The 15,636-nt window shown below is 36.2% G+C and overlaps 1 pseudogene; it reads left to right on the top strand.

Moving 5' to 3' along the window:
- LOC140513817 (enhancer of rudimentary homolog pseudogene) overlaps positions 1–12,185 on the top strand; it is a 39,306-nt pseudogene extending 27,121 nt beyond the window's left edge.
- Positions 12,186–15,636: the final 3,451 nt, after the last annotated feature.

The raw sequence follows: 15,636 nt of genomic DNA, 5'->3' as shown, positions 1-15,636 counted from the left end.
AAGATATTGCTGCATTTTGATAGCTAAAAGGAAAAGAACTCTGGTTTAATAAAAACTGCTAAAATATATGCATGATGAAGCACAGCTTTCAAATGGGATTTGAGCATCCTGGAACATAAAATGAAAGTAGGATAAACATAAAGACGCAAAAAGCCTTTGTAAAAAGATGTATGATGATGAGTCATCCCAAAATTGCCTTGTATTTATTTTTATATACTTTAATGTATACACCCCAAAAGAAAGTAACTTCCCAGAGGACATGGGCTGATTCATTGTGTTCCCCAAGCCTAGCACAGTGCCTGGCACAAAATAGTGTTTAATAAATGCTTGTTGACTGAGTATTTTTGATTTCTTGCTTATCTAGTCTGTTCCATTGATCTACTTTTCCATTTTGTTGTTCAGCCATTTCAGAGTCTTTGCAACCCTATCTGGGGTTTTCTTGGGAAAGATACTGGAGTGGTTTGTCATTTCCTTCTCCAGCTCATTTTACAGATGAGGAAACTGAGGCAAAGAGGATTAAGGGATTTGCCCAGGGTTACACAGCCAGTAAGTGTCAGGTCAGATTTGAACTCATGAAGATGAGCTTTCCTGACTCCGGTCCTAGAATTCTATCCACTGAGTCACCTAGATGCTCTCTGTACCACCTACCTGCCCCTAATAAAAAAATTACATTTTTTAACCAGCTCCAAGTGGTTTTGGTAATTATAGTTTTATACAATGGTTTGAGGTCATGAAGTGCTATTCCCCCACCTTCCCCCCCTTTATTTCCCTTTAGGTCCCAGACATTTTGTTCTTCCAAATTTTAACCTGATTTTGTCTCATTCTGTAGAGTGACCCCTTGGTAATTTGATTGATATAGCATTATGTCTGTAAATTGCTGTAGATAATATCTCTTTAAATTATATTGTCATGGTCCAATTATAAGCAATACATAGCCTTTTAGTTACTTAAGATTTTATTTCTAAGAAGAGTATTTTGCAACTTATTCATATAAGTCTTGAGTGAGGTAGACTGACCACCAGATACTACATACATTTTGTAGTTATTTTGTATATGGTTTCTTTTTCTATCTTTTATCTATCATTTTTTAAATTTTTTATAGGGATGCTGATAAATTTTGTGTATCTATTTTGCATCTCATGGTTTAATTTTTAAAAAACTACTGTTTGCTGATTCTATAAAGTTTTCAAAGGAAACCTTCATGCCATCTGCAAAAATGATAATTTTGTTTCTTCTTTACCAATTATTGAGGTTTTAGTATTATTCTCTTGTGATATTTCTATTGCTGCCATTTTTAGAACTACAGCAAATAACAATGGAAAAGAGTGGCATTGAAATATTTCTTTTAAATACACAAAAGGGAACAGAGGGAGTCATAGATTAGTGCGACATCTTTGAAAATGACATGTTGAATTTATTATATACTTAAAAAGAAAAGCAAATTGTACATAAAAGAGATTTTCAGTGTTGTATACAAAACCTAGCACAGTGCCTGGCATAGAATGGGTGTATAATAAATGCTTGTTGACGGATTGTTTATGATTCTTCTGTTTTCTGTTCTAATAAGGATATAGAAATATTTATTTTATTTAGTGTTTCCTAAATAGAGAATAAAATAAAATTCAAAGGAAGGAGAAGAAATATCAAGTCTCTCCAATCCATCCCACACAAGGCTGTCTGACCATATCATGGTCAATTGGCTCTCTCTACTAGTTCCCTATCAACTTTAAGGTCAAATACAAACTCCTCTTTTTGATATTTCAAGTCTTTCATGATCCAACCTAATTTTCTTATATTATTACGTTACTTTCCTGCACATACTCTTCAGTCTAGTCAAATTGGCCTTGTTATTGTACCTATGTGATTTTAAATACTCCAACCTCATGTCTTTGAACAAACTCTCCCCATGCCTGCAAAGTCCTCTTCCTCACTTCTACCTCTTAGAATTCTTAGTTTACTTCAGCACTCAACTCAAATGTCACTTTTGTAAGGTATCATGTTGCATTTTTATTTCAATGATGTAAAATAATTTTTATTAAGCTTGCCCTTGATTTTTCAGGATTTCTATTTTTGTACTTAATTGGGGATTTTAAATTTGTTCTTTTTCCAGTTTTTCTTTTTACTGCATGTCCAATTCGCTGATCTGTTCTCTCTCTCTCTCTCTCTCTCTCTCTCTCTCTCTCTCTCTCTCTCTCTCTCTCTCTCTCTCTCTCTCTCTCTCTTTCTGTTTTTATTGATTTAAGCATTTAGAGATATAAATTTTCTCCTAAGTATTGCTTTAGTGGCATCTCACACATTTTGGTATGTTGACTCATTGTTGTCATTATATGTAATAAAATTATTGATTGTTTCTATGATTTGCTTTTTTGCCCACTCATTCTTTAGTTTGTTTTAGATTGCTTAGTTCCCAACTAATTTTTAATATTTGCTTCCAAGACCCTTTATTGGATGTAATTTTGATTGCATTATGGTCTGCAAATGGATGCATTTAATATTCTTTTCTGCCTTTGGTTCTGAGGTTTTTATGCCCAAATACATGGTTCATTTTTTGTGAAGATGCCATGTACAGCTGACAAAAAATATTCTCCTTTGTATTCTTATTTATTTTTCTCCAGAGGTGTATCATATCTAACTTTTCTATTCATCTTTTAACTTCTTTCTTATTTATTTTATGGTTGGATTTACCTAGTTCTGAGAGGGTACAATTGAGGTCCCCCCAATATAGTTTTGCTATCTATTTTCTCCTGTAACTCATTTAACTTTTCCTTTAAGAATTTGGATGTTCTCCCATTTGGTGCATATAAATTTAGTATTTCCATCTGTTGTCTATGGTACCTTTTAGTAAAATATAGTTTCCCTGGTTATCTCTTTTAATTGGGTCATTTTTTAATTTTGCTTTTTCTGAGATGGTAATTGCTACCTCTGCCTTTTTTTTTTAACTTTGGCTAAAGAATGACAAAATCTGGTCCAGCCCCTTATTTCAACCCTATGAGTGTCTTTCTGTTTCAAGTATGTAACTTGTAAACAGCATATTGTTGGATCCTGGTTTCTAATCCATTCTACTATACTCTTCTTTTTTATGGGTGAGTTTATCCTACTCACCTTCAGAATTCTGATTAATAGCTGCACATTTCCATCTGTCCTATTTTTTTCTGTTTATTCTTCTCTCTCTCTCTCTCTCTCTCTCTCTCTTATTACCTCTTTTCACCCTTTATACCCTTCTCAAAAGTAAATTTTGCTTCTGACCACTACCTCCTTTTATCTATTCTTCCTTTTATCCTCTTCCCTTTTCTCTTAGCCCCTTTCCCTCCTATTTTCCTGACAGATAGGATACATTTCTATATTCAGTTAAGAATGTTTCTATATTCTTCCCTCTTTGAACTAATTCTGAGAATAAGGTTCAAGTGTTGCCCACTCTCCTCACTTTCCCTTCCACTGTAAGAACTTTCAAGTGTGCCTCTTTTATGTGAGCTAATTTTCCCCATTCTACCTCTCCCTTTCCCCTTCTCCCAAATGCATCCCTCTTTTTCATCCCTTCATTTTTCTGAGATCATCTCAGTATAATTGACTCATGTCCATGTCATCTGTTTTTGCAGTCTCCTAATTGCCATAATAATGAAGTTCTTAGAAGTTACATGTATCATCTTCCCATACTGGAATGTAAACAGTTTAACCTTATTAAGTCTCTTTCATGTTTACTTTTTTATGCTTCCTTAAGTCTTGTGTTAGATATCAAATTTTCTGTTCAGCTTTAGTTTTTTCATTGGAAATGCTTGAAAGTCATCTATTTCATTAAATGACCATTTTCTCCCTAAATCATTATACTTAGTTTCGCTGGGAAGGGGATTCTTGGTTGCAATCCTAGATCAGGGGTAGGGAACCTGCAGCCTCAAGGCCACATGTGGCCCTCTAAGTCCTCAAATGTGGCCCTTTGACTGAATCTAAACTTCACAGAACAAGGACTCTTAATAAAAGGATTTGTTCTGTAAAACTTGGAATCAATCAAAAAAGGCCACACCCGAGGACCTAGAAGGTCACATGTGGCCTCAAGGCTACAGATTCCCCATCCCTGTTCTAGATCCTTTGACTTCCAGAATATCATATTCCAAGCTCTCCAGTTCTTTAACTTGAAAGCAGGTAAATCTTGTGTGATCTTGACTGTGGCTCTTCAATGACCACTTGTAATATTGTCTCCTTGATCTGGGAGCTCTAGAATCTGTCTGCCATATTTCTGGGAATTTTCATTGTGGGATCTCTTCCAAAAGGTAATTGGTGGATCTTTTTATTTTATTTTACCCCTGATTCTAAAATATTGAGGCAGTTTTCCTTTATAATTTCTTGAAATTTGATGTCTAGCTCTTTTTTTTTAATCATGGCTTTCATGTAGTCCAATAATTCTTAAACTATCTCTCCTCACTCTATTTTCTAGGTCAGTTGATTTCCCAATGAGATAATTTCCCCCATTCTCCCTCTCCCTTCTTTCTCTCCTTTGGGTTATCATGTATCAAGAATGTGCTGGTAATAGAAATGTTATTTGTGCTTTATTTTCAAAGACCGATGAATTCATTCTGCAATGTCTTGACTAATACATGAACTGGATTTAAGTGAGGCACAGTTGCACAAAGTAATCAGGCTCATTTTTTCAGAGTCATTGAAATCACAACTACTGGTAATGGCTCTGGATGCAGTGAATGACCTTAGTTTCTTCATTGTCTGACCAACCTCTCAGCAAGTCATAGTGCCTGCTTCAACCACTTTCATAGCCATTGGAATGAATTGTTCTCATCTACCCGTTCCACTAGGGAAATCCTTCACATGCTTGGGGCGGACACTTCCCTAACTCAACGATGGATTTGAGGTCCATGGGTTACCCTCAACCTGGTTTAACCCATCTGCAGAGGCATTATCCTGGGGTGTAGCCACTGCACGTTGTATAGCTTCTTGCAGTCACAGATAAGAGCTAAGTACCAGGTAGACACCAAAGATGGATGAACAGCCCTGAAAAGTGCTTGGCAAGCCCTCACACCACAGTGCTAGTCCTCCTTGAATATCTCATAGGCTCCAGGAGAGCATAATTCCAATAAGAGAAGATAAACATAAAAGGAAGCTGAAGGGAAGATTGGAAGAGATAAAGATATCAAATATCTGGAGATCAGATCTGGAATTCATTCTGGAGATTAATGAACTATTGCTGGACCTTTTTAAAGGCCTTTTAAAGTGGAACTTTTGGGAGAAGCAATCTGAACAGAGGGAGAGATCACAGGGACAGAGAGGCTCTTTGTGTTAATTTCAGATTGAGTCTCCAAGATGAAAATCTAGAGTATGGGAGAGGAGGTTTAGAATGTAACTTTTCCTCTTATCTTCTGTTGCTCCCTATTTACTGGCTTGTTCTCTGACACTTTCAAATATTTATATATCTCTTCTGTCCCCAAAAACTCCTTGGGTTATGATTCTATATTTTTCTTGATTTTCACAGCCAGACTCTAAGGAAAAAGCCATCTATACTTAATGCCTCCATTGACTTTTAAAGCCTTTACAATATGGCATCCAACCCCACCATACTATTGAAATACCACCAAATCCAACAAGCCCTTTTCACTCCTCCTTAATTTCTCTTTATCTTTTGACCCTGTCCATGACTACCTCCTTGTGAGTACTCTCTTCTCCCTTCGTTTCCATGATACTTTTCCTGGTTTTTCTCCTCTTCTTTTCACTTCTGCTCTTGGTCTTTTTTTGCTGTATTGTTAAACAACTCTTGCCCTTATCTGTGAATGTTGCCCAAAAATACATCCCTGGTCTTCCTCTACCTCAATAATCCCATCAGCTTCCTTGAGTTTAATTATCATGTCTATATGACTCCTCAATGTTTTTATTCAACTTTAATCTCCCTCCTATAGTCCAGCTCCACATTTACCAACTGCCTATTAGGCATTTCCATTAGACTATCACATTGGAATCTCAACCTTAACATATCCAAAACAAAATTCATTCTCCTTCCTCCTAAACCCACCCTGCTTCCAAACTTCTTGATTTTTGTTGAGAGAATCACTATTGTCCGGTAAATCCAAATTTGTAACCTCCCAGCCAACATTAATTTTTCCCATTCCTTCCTCCCAAATAACCAATCCATTGTGAAATCTTGTTCATTTCACATGATATAGTATCTCGATTTCATTCCCTCTTTTTTATTCGTATGACTACTGCCTTATTTCAGGCCCACATCAACTCTCATAGTGCTTAAAACACAATACAAATTTAAAAAATGTTTGCTTACTTGATCCACTCCCACCTGAGCTATTGTAATAGTGTGCCTTTTCAGTTTGTCCCCACGTAAACCATTTTTCTCCCAGCTGATAAAATAATCTTGCTAGAGTATAGATCAGACTATGTTTCTTGAACTGAAATTAATTGAAATGTGGACCCATTGGTGACATTAAGATAGTCATGAGAAGAGACCAGTAGTGATGGTTGGCAACACTGCTAAGCAGTTCTAAGGCATTTATTTATCAACCTGACATTAACAATGGGGAGGTCTGCTGACTTCCCAGAGAATGTATCTAAACTATGACAGAGAGCCTCCCAAGATTTGTTAAATCTGACATTTCCAAACACTTCTGGTAATTCATGTGTGGGATCGAACTGTGTTGCTGGAATAAACGTAGACGGCATTGCTGGGGATTACAAAGTCCAGGAGAGGTCTCTGGGAGGGGGGGAATGATTGCATCACTACTGCCATTTGGAGGCGAGGCTAATATGAAAAAGGCCAGTTTGGAAAATGATTAATAAGATGACACCTGTGAACAGAATTTAGATTTCTGGACCACAAATTAAAACATGAATGACGGACATATGGCCAGGGATGAAGTGCAGATGTTGATGACTGACAAAATTATATTTTCCTAGAGTCTTACAAGTCTGATAAAAATGATTTAAATTTCAAAAGAGAATAAAAGGAAGAAAAATGTCTAAGTCTATCAAGTTAGAGACTATGCAAAGTAATAATTACAACACAGGAAAAAATAGTCATTAATTTAAGGAGCCAAATTTTTTAAAAAGAGTCAACAGTATAATTCTACCCAAATTAATATACTTGTTTAGTGCCATACCAATTAAACTATCAGACAATTACTTTCTAGAGCTGGACAAAATAATATCAAAATTCATTTGGAAAAACAAAAGGTCCAGAATATCAAAGGGACTAATGAAAAGAAATGCTTGGGAAGGTGGCCTAGCGCTACCAGACCTCAAACTGTACTATAAAGCAGCAATTATCAAAACCACTTGGTATTGGCTAACAAACAGAGAGGTAGACAAGTGGAATAGACTTGGCACTCAAGATGCAGTAGGCAAGGAATATAGCAACCTTCTGTTTGATAAACCCAAGGACCCCAGCTTCTGGGATAAGAACTCATTGTTTGACAAAAATTGCTGGGAAAACTGGATAACAGTGTGGCGGAAATTAGGCATAGACCCATACCTGACACCGTACACAAGAATAAAGTCCAAATGGGTACATGATTTAGGTATAAAGATTGATACCATGAATAAACTGGAGAAGCAAGGAATAGTGTATTTATCAGATCTATGGAGAAGGGAAGAATTCTTTACTAAAGGAGAGATAGAATGCATTATGAAATGCAAAATGGATAATTTTGATTACATTAAACTGAGAAGTTTTTGCACAACCAAACCCAATGCAACCAAAATCCGGAGGGATGTAGTAAATTGGGAAAGAATTTTTACAGCTAAGCTCGGGGATAAAGGCCTCATTTCTAGAATATATAGAGAACTGATCCAAATGTATAATCATACAAGTCATTCCCCAATTGATGAATGGTCAAAGGATATGAACAGGCAATTTTCAGAGGAAGAGGTTAAGGCTATCTATAATCATAGGAAAAAATGCTCTAAATCACTATTGGTTAGAGAGATGCAAATCAAAACAACTCTGAGGTACCACATCACACCTATAAGATTGGCAAACATGACAGAACAAGAAAATGATAAATGCTGGAGAAGATGTGGGAAAGTTGGAACACTAATTCATTGTTGGTGGAGCTGCGAGCACATCCAACCATTCTGGAGAGCAATTTGGAACTATGCCCAAAGGGCTACAAAAATGTGCATACCCTTTGACCCAGCAATATCGCTACTAGGACTATATCCCCAAGAGATCATAAAAATGGGAAAGGGTCCCACATGTACAAAAATATTTATAGCAGCACTCTATGTAGTTGCCAAAAACTGGAAGTCAAGGGGATGTCCATCAATTGGGGAATGGCTGAATAAATTATGGTATATGAATGTAATGGAGTACTATTGTGCCATAAGAAATGATGAACAAGAAGACTTCAGAGAGGCCTGGAAGGACTTATATGACCTGATGCTGAGTGAAAGGAGCAGAACTAGGAGAACTTTATGCACAGCAACAACCACAGTGTGTGAGAGTTTTTTCTGGTAGACTTTGATTTTTGTAATAACACAAGAACTTCTTACCAAAAAAAAAAAAAAAAAAAAAATCCCAATGGAGGATCTCAAGGCAAAATGCCTGCCACACTGAGAGAGAGAAATATGGAAGTCACTCACATATTGTAGCAGATCATGTTTGTGTATGTGTATGTGTTTGTGTATCATGTTCTGATTTGTTATACGAGTTCTTTCATTTATCTTAGTCTGACTACATAGCATGACTATAGTGAAAATATACTCAATAGGAAAGTATATGTAGAATCTATACAGAATAGTATGCAGTCGTGGGGAGGGAGGGGGGGAGTGGGGGGTAGGTGGGGCGGATAAAATCACAATTGTATGGCAGTGATTGTTAAACATTACAAAAAAAAAAAGAGTGAACAGTATAATCCCTACTTTCAGCTTTCTGTGTGCTGATATACAGAGTATTAGTACTAAATAAAATCAAGTAGAAATTTAAATTTGCAAGGAAGTAAATTTAATCTTATATGTCTCTGTAGTTTGGTGAGATACAACTGATGACTAGATTATGACTCTGGAAAAGTGTTTTTTTTCCAAGAAGAATAAGGAAATATAACTTATAGTAGCTTTGTATATTAAGACATACTCATGATGTAGGTATAAAGATTGATAATATAAACAAATTAGGGGAGCAAGAAATAGTGTATTTCTCAGATTTGTGGAGAATGGAGAAATTTTTGATCAAACAAGAGATAAAGAACATTATGAAGTGCAAAATGCATAATTTTGATTACATTAAATTGAAAAATTTTTGCACAAACAGACCCATTGCAACCAAGATTAGGAGGGAAGCAGAAAACTGGGAAAGAATTTTTGCAACGATGGCTGTTAGCAGTGTTGCGGCTCAGCTCTTGTGCAGTGGCTGTGGCAGTGACAGCTTCGGAGCTCGATACAGTATTACAAGGCATGACTTGTTGAGTCATCAACGGAGAGAGTGATTTACATTTGGAGATGAAGTCTCATACCATTTTGTTGGTACAACCTACCAAGAGGCCAAAAGGCCAAACTTATGCTGATTATGAATCAGTGAATGAATGCATGGAAGGAGTTTGTAAGATGCATGAAGAATATCTAAAGAGAATGAATCCCAACAGTCCCTCTGTCGCATATGACATAAGTCAGTTGTTTGATTTCATTGATGATCTGGCAGATCTTAGTTGCCTTGTGTACTGAGCAGATGCTCAGATGTACCAGCCCTACAACAAAGATTGGATCAAAGAGAAGATCTATGTGCTTCTCCATCAGCAGACCCAACAAGCTGGCAAGCCTTGGGGGGATGTGGGGAGGGCTTGGAAAACAGGTGTGTACAGAATGCTGTAGTGGGAGAGCTGTTATTATAGAAGTCTTGTTTCCATTTTGTTACGATCTAGCCAAGGTCAAACGCATTAGGAGTATTAGAAGATTTTTGTCTTGTTCAATCTGAAGCCCCTGTCCCTCCCCATTTTCTTTTTCTTTTTTAAGAAGTAGCTGAAAATTACTCTTTGGTCAGTTGGCACTTAATTACAGTTCTTCCAGCTGTTATATCTGCTTATAACGTTCACTGTACTTATCCTTCTGTGTAAGGGTTTTCCAGAATTTAGTTATGTCCTCAAAACTCTAAGGCTTAGTAGAGAATACAATAAATGCTCTTTAGTTAATAAAAATAAGAATTTTTGCACCTAGTGTCTGTGATAAAGGCCACATTTCTAAAATATATAGAGAATTAAGTCAAATGTACAAGAATACAAGTCATTACCCAATTGATAAGTGGTCAAAGGATATGAACAGGCAGTTTTCAAGGAAGAAATTAAAGCTATCTATAGCCCCATGAAAAAATGCTCTAAATCACTATTGATTAGAGAAACGCAAATCAAAACAACTCTGAAGTACCACATCATACCTATCAGATTGGCTAACATGACAAAACAGGAAGATGACACATGTTAGAGAAGATGTGGGAGAGTTGGAACACGAATTCATTGCTGGTGGAGCTGTGAGCTGATCCAAAAATTCTGGAGAGCAATTTGGAACTATGCCCAAAGGGATACAAAAATGTGCATACCCTTTGACTCAGCAATAATGCTTCTAGGACTATATCCCCAAGAGACCATAAAAATAGGAAAGGGTCCCACATGTACAAAAATATTTATAGCAGCACTCTTTGTGGTGGCCAAAAACTGGAAATCAAGGGGGTGCCCATCAATTAGGGAATGGCTGAACAAGTTGTGGTATATGAATGTAATGGAATACTATTGTGCTATAAGAAATGACGAACAGGAAGACTTCAGAGAGGCCTGGAAGGACTTCTATGAACTGATGCTGAGTGAAAGGAGCAGAACCAGGAGAACTTCGTACATAGCAGCAACCACAGTATGCGAGGAATTTTTCTGGCAGACTTAGTCCTTCACAGCAATGAAAGGACCTAAAAAATTCCCAATGGACTCTTGAGACAAAACGCCTTCAACATCTAGAGAAAGAAGTATGGAACTGGATCACAGAATGAAGCAAACCATTTTCTTTGTATTATGTTATGTTTTGTTTTGTTTTGGTTTGTTTTGGTTTTTCTTGTGATTTCTCCCATTCATTTTAATTCTTCTATGCAACATGACTAAGGTGAAAATGCGTTGAATAAGAATGTATGTCTAGAATCTATATCAGATTGCACACTTTCTCAGAGAGAAAGAGGGAGGAAAGGAGAGGGGAAGGAGGGGTAAGGAGGGAAAAAAATCTATGATATGTAGAAGTGATTGTAGAACCCTGAAAACAAATAAACTAATTTTTTTTTAAAAAAAAGACGTACATGAGGAAATTCAGGAAAAGAAAGGAAAAGCAGAGTGGAGAACTTTTTGAGTAAAGATAAATGGAGACAAAAATAAAAATTATATTGTCATGTTAGTAGAACTTACCTGGACAGAGAAGGAAATTAATTAGAAATTTGGGGAAATGATCTGCAGCCAGGCATGAAGACATGTTTTAGTACTAATAAAAAATTTTGGTCAAAATCAAATGAGATAAGATGTGTAAAACAATTTGTAAACCTTAAAGCACTTTATAAATGGTAACCATTATGCTTATTATATCTGGTCATCTGCTGGAATTTTGCCAAAATAGAGTAGGAATAATTTGTATGATAACAACTATATTACAGAGAAAAAAAAACACTTTAAAATACTTTAGAATCTGATCATTGCAATGTTATGAGAGGATCAAAGATAAAACATGCCACCCACATCCTACCAGCAAGATGATGGGCAGGCATAAAATGTAGAATGAGACATACATATTTGATTAATGAAAAGTATTAAAAAAAGGTTGTTGGAGCTTTTCTTAAAGTTATTGAAGGAAAAGCGGAGGATCAGTAGCAAACACAAGTAGGACAGCTTTGAAAATAATGTGTTGAGTTTTTTGCATAATTGGAGAGAGAAACAAGCTATTTCATGGTGCATATTCATGGTTCCATGGGTAAACATCATTTTCTGTTCCACTTTATATATGGAAATGCCCATTTTATTTATTGTTTGCTAAGTTCAAAAGAAGAAAATAAATTCATGTACAAGAAGCAAAAAAGGGAACTGTATCCCAGACTTGATTCTGAACAGGGAGAAACTGGTTTTTGACTATAAAAATGATGATAATCTTGAGTAAGACTTTTGTCTTTTGTTTAATATACCCTGACTAGTATGTAGCAGGAGTTTAATAAATGCTCATTGACTGCCCTTATGGAATGCTGTGCATTTTTCCTATCCTTGATTCTCCTCTCTGTACCCATTCTAGTTTTCCAGGGGCTTTTCTGAAATGGAATGAAAGAAGTCACAACTGAAGTCAGCACCACATATATTGTCTGATCAGGGCTGAGTCGAGCAAAGTTGTTTCCTTGATCATTTGAAGGTGAGACGAGGTGCCATAGATATTAACATTTTCTCAATAATGTCAATATAATTTATCTTGTCATTAAAACTTCATTGAAGCACTAATGAAGTCTTAGTGCACTCTAAACCCTTTATGTTGACTCTAGTTCTTCAAAATCATAAACTAAAATGAAAATGTAATAAGGGAAAGGGTAACTTGGTGGCTAAAATGCTCAACTAATGTAGAAAAGACCTGCCATTATGTAGAAAAGTTACATACAGCATAATTTTAATATTATAAAATCTCATTGGCAGTAATGTCAGAGGTTACCTGCTTCAATTCTGAACTAGAATTACACACACACACACACACACACACACACACACACACACACACACACACACACACAAACACCATTCTCACAAAGTGGTTATCCAGACTCTGTTTAAATGTACAGTGATAAACTCATGATGAAGCATGCTATCCACTTCAGAGAAAGAACTCAGACTATCTGACAACAGACTGAAGCATGCTATTTTTCACTTTCTTTCATTCTTTTTAAAAATTTTAATCTGCTTATACAAAATGACTAATATGGAAATGTTTTACTTGATTGCACATGTATAAAGCATATGGCATTGCTCCCTGTCTCATGGAGGGGGAAGGCAAGGGAGGAAGAGAAGGACAGAATTTGGAACTCAAAACTTTAAAAAATGTTAAAAACTGTTTTAACATGTAATTATGGGAAATAAAAAAGATGGCATTGGACATGGAAAGAACCACAAAAACAAACAAACAAACATAGCGATAGAGAACCCAGTACCTTTGGAGGCAACTGGGCCACTTTTGGATAATTTTCACTCTTAAGGAGTTCTTTCTTATGTTAAGAAGATGTGTCTTTATGTCAAAAGTTTCAAGAGAGGATAGTCAACGATGTTGAATGTTGCATGGAGGTCAATGAGAATGAAGTCTAAGAAAAAGCTGTTGGCTTTAGTTATTAGGTCACTGGTGACCTTTTCAGAAGATGTGGGATAGAGAGCAGTGTACTATTATCTAGATGTATTCAGTTGACTTCGTAATGAAATGGATTCAGAATTGAGAATCTCAGAATCTGAGAAATTAATGGATCAATGTCAACTGGAAGGGAAGAATCTAATGCAAGTCCCCAGGGATCTGTCCTTGGTCCTGAGTTGTTCAACTGTTTCTTCAGTGACTTGTATGAAGACAGAGTTGGAATGTTTATGAAATTTTCAGGTGATATGAATCTGGAAAGGATAAGTAATATGTTGGAGGACAATAAAAATTTAAAATTATCTCAATGGTTTAGAATAGTGGGCTAAATCCAGTTAAATTAAAAATTGTGAGGTCTTCATTTAGGTTTTTAAAAAATCAACTGTATATATACAGAATGAGGAAATGTAGCTGCACAACAGTACAGATTTTTTTTTAAAAAAAGGATCTGGAAGGCTGGTCTGGGCTCTGTGGGCTGCGCTTTGCTCAGTGCCCGGTGTGATAGCCCTTTCCTGTCAGCCTTCTAGGCTGCTTTGAACTGGAAAACTCTTTCATTTTGTAGTTTTGTGGCTTCCGCTGCTCTAGAATTTGTTTAGAGTCATTTTTACAGATATTTTATGAACTTTGAGGGGAGAGTTTTTACAGGTCCATCCCTCTATTCCACCATCTTGGTTCCGCCCCTCAACAAGTATTTGTTAAGCACTTATAAATGCCATTCCTACCTCATGGCACCGGAAACTGAACAAAATACTCAAGAGACAATTTGATGGGGTCTTTGCAGAGAAGGCCTACTGCCTCCTTCATTTTCATAATGTTTCTATCAATATATCCTAGGAGTATATTAGCCTTTGGGGCTGCTTTTTCAGCCTGTTAACTCACACTAAACTCCTAGTGCACTTAAAAACAAATTACTAGATCTATTTTACATGAATTATCCAACCATGGCTTTCCTGTCCTCTACCAGTGAAGAGTGTAGTATCATATGATCATAGAATTTAATGCTGAAGGGAACCTTAAAAGTAATTGTCTAATCCCTCATTTGATGAAACAGATGCAGACAGTTTATTTGCCCCAGTTTATAAAAATATTAGTTGACAAAAATGGAATTGGAACTCAGGTGTTCTCACACCAATATTTTTAGTCCAAGTATAGGATTTTTTATTGATCCCTCTTCGACTTAAATATATTAGATTTGTACTTTTCATTGAGACCTTTTGGGACTCTATTTGGATCCAATTGATACTTTTGTATTCCATCATCCCAGATATTGGCTGAATCCAATAAGTATGCCGCATTTGCCTTCATCCAAGTCTCATAAAAATGGTGACCTACACAGGATCAAGTGTAGGTCACTAGACCTACAGCATTCTACTAGAAACTTCCCTCCAAGTTAACATTGACCCATTAATTCCCATTTTTTCCAGTCTTATCATTTACCCACTTTCAAATCTACCTGAGTATAAAGCCCATATCACTATCTATTCCCCCCAAAAAATCATGATAAATTACATCAAAAGCCTTAATTCCAAATATTTTTTGCCTCTGACATTGGTTTACTAGCATATTAATCACGTTAAAAAATGGAATATGGTGAATCTGACATCACTTGCTCTTGATAAACCAACATTGGTTCTTGGTGATCACTTCTCTTTCTTTTCTATGTTCTCATAAATATTCCTTTACTAGTGTGTGCAATAATTTTCCTGGAAATCAAACCCAAGAATTTCATTATTGAAAAAATTATCTCTCTCTTGCATATACTTCCACTGGAGAATTTTAAATCATTTAAATCATTCACTCTGTGTATCCTTTTTTCTGAACTCTTTGTATTCAGCTCTCATAAAAGAGAGTATAACTCATACTGCATTGCATTTTCTCTTATCTTTTCTACCATGAACTTTGAAGCTGAAGGATTTTACTTTATCATCAGCCTTCCTATTTGGTCAAAACTGATGAGAAGGCCAACTCCCATTTTATAGATGATGAATCAGGGAACAGGTCTACCTTGAATGAAATACATACAGAAGTGTTGCCATAAGCTCACCAAGTTACTTTCATCTCTAATGTGTTTGTGCAAATCAGTTTGTAAACTTCTGATGTTTAAACTGAAGGCAAGTTGCACATCTCTTCAGCCATCTGGGCAAGGGGAAACCTTTGCAGCTTGGTATATGAAGTCAATGAACAGCCAAGATACAGATCAAGTGAGTCTACTTACCAAGTGTATTTTTAAAGATCCTTATAAACATGGTCATCTCTAGACCGTCTTACTTATAAAGACAGAGCCAAGTGGAAAGCATCAGCTACTCA

Source organism: Notamacropus eugenii, chromosome 7, assembly GCF_028372415.1.
Source record: "Notamacropus eugenii isolate mMacEug1 chromosome 7, mMacEug1.pri_v2, whole genome shotgun sequence".
Lineage (NCBI taxonomy): Eukaryota > Metazoa > Chordata > Mammalia > Diprotodontia > Macropodidae > Notamacropus > Notamacropus eugenii.
This window is presented reverse-complemented; position numbering and strand designations above follow the sequence as displayed.